The sequence below is a fragment of the Acomys minous genome (assembly GCF_964271855.1).
Source record: "Acomys minous genome assembly, chromosome: 2".
NCBI classification, from domain to species: Eukaryota; Metazoa; Chordata; class Mammalia; order Rodentia; family Muridae; genus Acomys; species Acomys minous.
This window is the reverse complement of record NC_140484.1, coordinates 80,234,060-80,243,894: the sequence shown is the minus strand read 5'-3', so window position 1 is coordinate 80,243,894 and position 9,835 is coordinate 80,234,060. Positions and strand designations below refer to the sequence as shown.

The following is a 9,835-nucleotide window of genomic DNA, read 5'->3' as shown; positions in this document are numbered from 1 at the left end:
AATGACTGCTTGTAGTGGTTTTTGCTTTTGTTTTTGTTTTTGTTGTTGTTGTTATTTGTTTGTTTGTTTATTGGTTGGTTGGTTATTTTATTTTTTCTTCTCCTTTTTTTGAAAGGGTATACTTTCTAGATCAGGAGAGAGAGCCTCCTCACACAATTCTCTCTCTCTCTCTCTCTCTCTCTCTCTCTCTCTCTCTCTCTCTCTCTCTCACACACACACACACACACACACACACACACATGTGTTAATTGGATTTATGTCCCTGCCATCTAGAGGGATGGTAAACACAGAGATCACTTTTGAAGAATTTCTTTTCTGTGTGGCTGGGCCTTAGAATTCCAACAAAAGGAACCATCTCAGAGGTCTGCTGTTGTTCCTTATTCTAATTTTGTTTGGTTTTGGTTTTGGTTTTTGGAGACAGGGTTTCTCTATGTAGCCTTGGCTGCCCTGGACTCACTGTGTAGACCAAGCTGGCCTCAAACTCACAAAGATACATATGTCTCTGCCTCCCGGTTGCTGGGATTAAAGAAAAGTGTGTGCCACCAAAGCCTCGCTACTGAAAGATTCTGAAGTAGTTTGGACTAGGTTTTTTTTTCCTGTCATTATTATTATTTTAAAAGTTTATTTTCAGTTTAAAAAACTATGTCTTTATTTATTATTTTGTATACAGTGCTCTCTCTACCTGCTTGTACGCCTGCCTGTCAGAGGAGGACATTAGATCACATTATAGATGGTTGGATGGTTGTGAGCCACTGTGTGCTCGCTGGGAATGCAACTCAGGACCTCTGGAGGAGCAGTCAGTGCTCTTAACCTCTGAGCCACCTCTCCAGCTCTTATTTATTTATTTATTTATTTATTTATGTTGTTGCTGTTGTTTGTTTTGTTTTAAGACGGTGAGTTACAACCTTTATGTGGTTTGTCTGTTCATGAAGCAAGGGGGACTGTGCAGAACATCAGAGGCTACCCTATAATTTGGCACATGCAAATTGGGTTAAAGTTCTGAAACCAGAACTTAAAGAAGCCAGTTGTGTGGTTCTGTATGTCTTTAACCCCATTGCTCTGAAGGTAGAGGCAGGTGAAACTCTGTGAGCTGGAGGCAGGCCTCATCTAGTTAGGGATTTCCAAGGTTACATAGGGTATGGAGAATAGTTTATCGTTTCTAAGTAGTTGAGTAAAGAATTAAATACTTGTTCAAAAGAATTAAATATTTACCTTATAAGATAAATAAATGAGCCGGGCGTGGTGGCGCACGCCTTTAATCCCAGCACTTGGGAGGCAGAGGCAGGTGAATCGCTGTGAGTTCGAGGCCAGCCTGGTCTACAAACTGAGTCCAGGTTGGCCAGGCTACACAGAGAAACCCTGTCTCGAAAAACCAAAAAAAATACATATATATATATATATATATATATATATATATATATATATATATATATACACACATATATATATATGTGGCTACACAGAGAAACCCTGTCTCACAGAAAGCAAAGCAAACAAGCTTTGGGTTTTGGTTCCACATAGGTTGTTATTTCTTCATTTATCTAGCCAGCTAGCTAGTTAGTTAGCTAGTTAGTTAATTTTGTTTTTCAGGCAGGGTTTGCTTGTAATAGCCATGACTGTCATGCAACTTTCTCTGTAGACCAGTATGGGCTGGAAACAGAGATTGTCCTGTATCTGGATTTGCAGTGTTGGAATTTCGTTTTGTTTTGTTTTGTTTTTGTGCAGCAGTCAAGGGTTTCTCTGTCTAGTAGTCCTGGCCATCTTGGAACTCACTCTGTAGAGCAGGCCGAACTCACACTGAGCGAGCGATTCACTGTCTTCTGCCTGCCAAATGTTGGAATTGTTTTGCTTTTTGGGTGGGAGGGGTTCGAGACAGGGTCTCTCTGTGTGGCCTTGGCTGCCCCAGACTCGCTCTGTAGACCAGGCTGGCCTGCCTGGAAGTCACAGCGCTTAGCCAGCCTGCCTGCCCACCTCTGCGCTGGGATGAATGGAGGGCGGGCACAGGTGGGCGCCACCAAGCCCGGCTACGTGTTGGATTTCTGTTTTGTTTTCTGTTTTCTGTGAAGTCAAGGGTCCCTCTGTGTAGTCGTGGCTGTCGTGGAAGTCACTCGGTAGACCAAACCGGACACAGACTCAGAGGTTCACTTGCCCTCACCTCCCAAGGGCTGCAATTTTGTGTGTAGGTGTTTGCTTGTTTTCAGGGGTAGCGTTTCGATGCAACAGCCCTGGCTGTCTCGCAGCTTGCTCTGCAGACCAGTCTGCCATTTTGCTTTGGTTTATCTTTTCTGTGCAGTGAAGGGCTTCACGTTTAGAGTCAGATTTGGTGCAGGCACGCAGGGGCATACCGAATATGCCGAGGCTTTCTCAGAACTCTCTCTGTGTATGCCAGGCTCGCCTTCGATTCGGAGCGACCCACCAGCCTCTGGCCCCCAAGTGCCGGGATGGGAGCTGTGGGCCGCCCCAGACGGGCTCGAATTCTATCAATATCTGCTTGGGTTGAGTGAAAAAGGATCTGAAGTCAGTTCAAGGTCATCATCACTCCTCCCTCAGCCTTTGACCTTATGCCAGAAAGGGTGGGTGACTGAACTTCTTATCTCTTGATTACCTTCCAGTGACACCTTAGTTTCTCCTTGGAGGTGGAGAGGCCTCCGTGGCCGATGTGGAAAGTCTGCCGTTTTCAAATGTCACAGGGAAACGCTCATTTGGTTTTTGGTCCCCCCTCCCCCTTCCCCTTCCCCTTCCCCGACAGGGTTTCTCTGAGTAGTAGCCTTGGCTGTCCTGGAATCACGTTGTAGACCAGTCTGGCATGAAACTCACAGTGATCTGCCTGCCCCTCCCTGTCTCAGCAGTGAGTGCTGGGATTAAAGGTGTGTGCCACCACCACGCCCAGATGGTTTTTGTTTTGTTTCGTTTCGTTTTAAGAGATGGTGCCAGTCTCTTTATGTAGCCTTTATTGTCTCAGAATTCACTGGGTTTTTTGTTTTGTTTTGTTTTTTCCTTTTTGAAGATTTCTTGACTATTACGTATACAGTGCTCTGCCTGCATGTACATACACCGGCAGGCCAGAAGAAGGCATCAGATCACATTATAGATGGTTGTGAGCCACCATGCATGTTGTTGCTAGACAGAACAGTGTGCTTAACCTCTGAGCCATCTCTCCAGCCCCAGCGTTCACTATTCACAGCATATCTGCCTCTCCCTGTCTCCCATCTGACATCCATAAAGTCCTATTGATAGCTGTTGCTGAGATACTTAATTCTTTCTTTCCTTCTTTCTTTCATCTTGTGTGGCCCCTGTTTTATCACACATGAATTATGTTCATACTTTTATTCATTCATTCATTCTTTCATTTATTTTGTACTCATCTCTACGATTATTTATTTATTTATTTGTTGTTGCTGTTGTTTCTGTTTTTTGAGACGGATTCTGCGTAGGCTTGGCTGTCCTGGACTCACTTTGTAGACTAGGCTGGCCTTAAACTCACAGCAATCTGCCTGACTCCCCTGGGACAAAAGAAAGCCCTGCGCCGCCACCCCCTGGCTTTCAGTTATTTCTTTGAGTCAAGGTCTCTCTCTCTCCCTCTCCCTCTCCCTCTCCCTCCTCCCCCTCTCTCTCCCTACCCCCGGCACTCCCACCCCACTGTATGCCCCTAGTGCTGAGTATAGTAGAATCATAATGTGTTTGTGGACTGATTAGAGTCACTGCTGCATTACTAATAAATAGAATCAGTACTGATGACTAATAAACATTGGTCTCCATTTGTCTGCCTGTGCCTCCTCTATCTATCTATCTATCTATCTATCTATCTATCTATCATCTTTGTATTTATGTATTAGTGTAGTATGGAGGCTACACTAAATAAAGGACTAGTTTATCCTTTATAAATAACTGAGTAATGAATTAAATATTTAACTTGTGTGGCCTCTGTTTTATCACACGTGAATTATGTTCATGCTTATATGCATTTAATTTGTATATTTTTTAAAAAGATATTTGTCTTGCTGAGCATCAGTTGCACATGCCTTTAATCCCAGCACTCGGGAGGCAGAGGCAGGCGGATTGCTGTGAGCTCCAGGCCAGCCTGGTCTACAAAGCGAGTCCAGGACAGCCAAGGCTACACAGAGAAACCCTGTTTCAAAACAACAACAACAACAACAACAACAACAACAACAACAACAAAACAAAAACAAAAGAAGAAATCAAATTGGCCCTGGTAGTTCATTGCTTTAATCCATGCACTGTGAAGGCAGATCTCTGACTTCTAAGTCAGACCATGGTACACATAAGCATACAGGTGAGTGATCTCACATCAGTGCACCACAGAAGAATCTTGAAGACTCAGACAAATCAGAAGGTAGTGACTGGTTGCATCAACGTATAGTCAGGAATTTTTTTCCTTTCCTTTCCTCTTTCTTTTTTCTTTTTCTTTTTGCGATTCACTGAGTTGTAAGAGATTTCAGGGTTCATGGAACACAGAGGCAGGACAATGAGGGAATGTCTAATGAGCTGCTTTCTCCCCCCTCCCCACCCACTCAACACTGCCCCCCCACCCCGCACCCCATGTATTTTTGTGCCCACAGTCTGAGATATTTAATTATTTTTTCACCCTTCCTTCCCTCCTTCCTTCCTTCCTTCCTTCCTTCCTTCCTTTTTTCTTTTTTTTCCCTTCTTTCTTTCTTCTGGGCTTGTGTGGCCCCTGTTTTATCACACACGAATAATGTTTGTAATTTTATTTATTTATTTATTTATTTTTATTTTTTTATTTAATGTCTCTTCGGTTTTTTCTTTTTTCTTTTTTTTCTTTTTTGGTTTTGGTTTTTGGAGACAGGCTATCTCTGTGTAGCCTTGGCTGTCCTGGAATCACTTTGTAGACCAGCCTGGTCTTGAATTCACAGCAGTCCACCTGCCTCTGCTTCCTGAGTGCTGGAATTAAAGAAAGGCATGGGCCACCACTGCTTGGCTTTCAGTAATTTCTTCAAGTCAAGATCTCTCTGTCTCTGTCTCTCTCTGTCTCTCTCTGTCTCTCTCTCTCTCTCTAGTGCTGGGTATAGAATCACACTGATTTTGTGGACTGGTTAAAGAGTCACTGCTGCATTACTAATACATAGAAGTTGTACTAATTGTTAATAAACATTCTAGCCAACACTACGTAGAACAGGCTTCCTGACTCTGCCATGATCAAATGAGGGAACTATGAGGATTGGTCTCCATTTGTCTGTCTGTGTGTCTGTAATCATCTATCTATATATCACCTATGTATTTGCTTGCTTGCTTGCTTGCTTACTTACTTATCTACTAAGTTATTTTGGAGATAGTGTCTCTCTATGTATTCCTGTCTGTCTTGGAAATCGTTGTGCATACTGACCTAGGTTGGAGCTAGACCTTTTCTTGGGGTTAAAGAAATTGTAGCTTTTTGTTTGCTTGTTTGTTTCCTGACAGGGTTTCTCATGTAGCCTTGGCTGTCCTGGACTTGCTTTGGAGACCAGGCTGGCCTCCAACTCACAGCGATCCTCTTGGCTTTGCCTCCCAAGTGCTGGGATTAGAGGTGTGGTAGTCTTATTTCAGGTTTTAATTACAACTAATGTAATGAAAAATAAAGTGATCAGTTCCTTGCTGCTCTGCCTTAGGGTCTCCCTGACCCTAAGGTTTTGGCTTTTGTTGTTGTTGTTGTTTTTGTTGCTGTTTTGTTTTTTTACTTTTACCTCTCTCTCTCTTTCTCTTTCTCTCTCTCTGTAAATCCATATTTCATGTCCTCCCTTTTAAATGATTTCTTTATCTGTGTGTCTATTGTTGTTGTTGTTTAGTGTTTTTTGTTTCCTTTTGTTTGAGACAGGGCTTCTCTGTTATAGACAAAGATCTGCTTGCCTCTTTTGCCTCTGCCTCCTGAGTGCTGGGGTTAATTACAACTAATAACATGAAAATTAAAATGATCAATTCATTGCTGCTCTGCCTGTCTTAGGCAAGGTCTCCCTGATCCCTAACCATATGGTTTTTGTATTTTTACTTTTGCTTTTTTTTTTCCTTTTTCTTTCTCTGTAATTTTATATTTCATTTCTCCTTATTTTCTTCTTATTGTTTTTATGCGCATCGGTTTGTTGTTGTTGTTGTTTTTGGTTTGTTTTTCTGTCCTTTCTGTTTTGATTTTGAATGCAAGTATGTCTGCGTGAGGCTGTCTGATTTCTCTGGAACTGCCCTGTGGGGGCAAGCCTCATGGATGGTTGTTCCACTGCCTTTACATAAGTTGGGGGGGAAGGGGAAGGGAAAGGGGAAGCCATGGCCTAGGGTGCTTCCAAAGCCGTGGGCTCCATCCTCTTAGTACTGCATGGACTTAATCCATGCATGCCTGTCATGTCAGCACCCAGCAGCTGGAAAGAGAAGATCATCTCTAGCACCATTGGACTGGTGCTTTAATTTGATCTAACTCTGTATTTAGTCTGAGACCAGAAGTTGGGGCTGGGCAGGAGCAGCATTGGCAGCAACAACTAACCGATGCACATAAAAACAATAAGAAGAAAATAAGGAGAAATGAAATATGGATATACAGAGAAAGAAAAAGGAAAAAAAAGCAAAAGTAAAAATACAAAAACCATATGGTTAGGGATCAGGCAGACCTTGCCTAAGACAGACAGAGAAGCAATGAATTGATCACTTTAATTTTCATGTTATTAGTTGTAATTAACCCCAGCACTCAGGAGGCAGGGGCAAAAGAGGCAAGCAGATCTTTGTCTACAACAGAGAAGCCCTGTCTCAAACAAAAGGAAACAAAAAACACTAAACAACAACAATAATAGACACACAGATAAAGAAATCATTTAAAAGGGAAGACATGAAATATGGATTTACAGAGAGAGAGAGAGAGAGAGAGAGGGGGGTAAAAGTAAAAAAACAAAACAGCAACAACAACAACAACAAAAGCCAAAACCTTAGGGTCAGGGAGACCCTAAGGCAGAGCAGCAAGGAACTGATCACTTTATTTTTCATTTTATTAGTAATAATTAAAACCTGAAATAAGACTACCACACCTCTAATCCCAGCACTTGGGAGGCAAAGCCAAGAGGATCGCTGTGAGTTGGAGGCCAGCCTGGTCTCCAAAGCAAGTCCAGGACAGCCAAGGCTATATGAGAAACCCTGTCTGGAAACAAACAAGCAAACAAAAAGCTACAATTTCTTTAACCCCAAGAAAAGGTCTAGCTCCAACCTAGGTCAGTATGCACAACGATTTCCAAGACAGACAGGAATACATAGAGAGACACTATCTCCAAAATGACTTAGTAGATAAGTAAGCAAGCAAACAAGCAAGCAAATACATAGGTGATATATAGATAGATGATTACAGACAGACAGACAAATGGAGACCAATCCTCATAGTTCCCTCATTTGATCATGGCAGAGTCAGGCAGCCTGTTCTACGTAGTGTTGACTAGAATGTTTATTAACAATTAGTACAACTTCTATGTATTAGTAATGCAGCAGTGACTCTTTAACCAGTCCACAAAATCAGTGTGATTCTATACCCAGCACTACAGAGAGAGAGACAGAGAGAGAGAGAGAGAGAGAGAGAGAGAGAGAGAGAGAGAGAGAGAGAGAGATCTTGACTTGAAGAAATTACTGAAAGCCAATCGGTGGTGGCCCACGCCTTTCTTTAATACCAGCACTCAGGAAGCAGAAGCAGGTGGACTGCTGTGCATTCAAGGCCAGGCGGGTCTACAAAGTGATTCTAGGACAGCCAAGGCTACACAGAGAAACCTTGTCTCCAAACCAAAATCCAAAACCAAAAAAGAAAAAAGAAAAAAAGAAAGAAAAAAAGGAAAAGAAAACAACCGAAGAGACATTAAATTAAAAAAATTAAATAAATAAATAAATAAATAAATAAATAAATAAAATTACAAATATTATTCGTGTGTGATAAAACAGGGGCCACATGAACCCAGATGAAAGAAAGAAGGGGAAAAAAGAAAAAGAAAGAAAGGAAGGAAGGAAGGAAAGGTGAAAAAAAGAATTAAATATCTCAGACTGTGGGCACAAAAGTACATGGGGTGCGGGGCAGGGGGGATAGTGTTGGGTGGGTGGGGAGGGGGTAGAAAGCAGCTCATTAGACTGACCCTCAGTGTCCTGCCTCTGTGTTCCATGAACACTGAAATCTCTTACAACTCAGTGAATTGCAAAAAGAAAAAGAAAAAAGAAAGAGGAAAAGAAAGGAAAAAAATTCCCGACTACACATTGATGCAACCAGTCACTACCTTCTGATTTGTCTGATTCTTCAAGATTCTTCTGTGGGTGCACTGATGTGAGATCACTCACCTGTATGCTTATGTGTACCATGGTCTGACTTAGAAGTCAGAGATCTGCCTTCACAGTGCATGGATTAAAGCAATTAACTACCAGGGCCAATTTGATTTCTTGAAGTTAGTAGTTTTCGTTTTGTATTCCTTCCAACCTAGGTCAGTATACACAGCGATTTTCAAGACAGACAGGAATACATAGAGAGACTCTGTCTCCAAAATAATTTAAACACTGTGTAAGTAGATAAGTAAGTAAGTAAATACATCCATGATAGATACATCGATAGATAGATAGATAGATAGGATTGAAGGCGTGTGCCACCATGCCTGGATAAATATTTAATTCTTTACTCAAATATTTTAAAAGATTAAACTAGTCCTTTATTTAGTGTATTCTCCCTACTATACTAGTACATGAATACATAGATGTTAAATACATACATACATACACAAATAGATAGATATATAGATAGACAGATAGAGAGAGAGAGAGATAGAGAGATAGATAGAGAGATAATAGACACACAGACAGACAAATGGAGACCAATCCTCATAGTTCCCTCATTTGATTACAGCAGAGTCAGGCAGCCTGGTCTGGGTAGTGCCAGCTACCTTCTAATGTTTATTAGTCATCAGTCAGTACTGAATCTATTTATTAGCAATGCAGCAGTGACTCTATAACCAGCCCAGAAAATCAATGTGATTCTATACCCCGCCCGAGGAGAGAGAGAGAGATAGAGATAGAGATAGAGATAGAGAGAGAGAGAGAGAGAGAGAGAGAGAGAGAGAGAGAGAGAGAGAGAGAGAGAATTGTGTGAGGAGGCTCTCTCTCCTGATATAAAAAGTATACCCCACCCTTTCAATAAAAAAGAGAAGAAGAAAAAACTAAAATAAATAACCAACCAACCAGCAAACAAATAACAACAACAACATCAACAAAAAACCACTACAAGCAGTCATTTGTTTTGGAATATAATTTAAAGGGGAAAGAAATGTGTGGATTCACACACAGGCTCAAACATAAACAGGAGACCAACGAGACCAAAAGACAGAACAGCCGATGCCTGTTCTTATCGTTCAGGGTACTATTTAGATGAAATGGTTTGGGGTCCTTCCTAGTCCCCTCTAGCATGACCTAGAAGTGACTGACTTAAGGTGACATAAGGAAGCAGTCCATTTCTAGAAGAGGAAAGAAATGGGTGCTGGGAGTGAGATAGGTAGGAAGGACAGAAGGAAGAAGGGGGTCAAAAACCAATCTCAGCACGTCAGAGGCGGCGGTCATAGCTAGAGACTGTGACTGATCACTCAGCTGAGGATTAATTTTTAACACCCGTGCACGCGGGGAGGTGCGCTTGCGCGAGCACGCACACACACACACACACACACACACACACACACACACACACACACGATGAAATAAGAAAAGCTCCAATGAGGGCAGTTACAAAGACAGAATCGGTTGTTTTGTTATTTATCTTTAAAGATGTGTGTGTGTTCGCATGCACGCTGGGGTGTATATAAGTCTTAGAAGAATCACATATGTACACTTTAAC

General features: G+C 41.9%; 1 protein-coding gene across 1 annotated transcript in view; it reads left to right on the top strand.

Annotated features, from left to right (window-relative positions):
- LOC311591855 (uncharacterized protein) overlaps nucleotides 1–9,835 on the top strand; it is a gene marked incomplete at both ends in the record, with an annotated part of 381,250 nt that overhangs the window by 14,245 nt on the left and 357,170 nt on the right. The window lies entirely within an intron of this gene.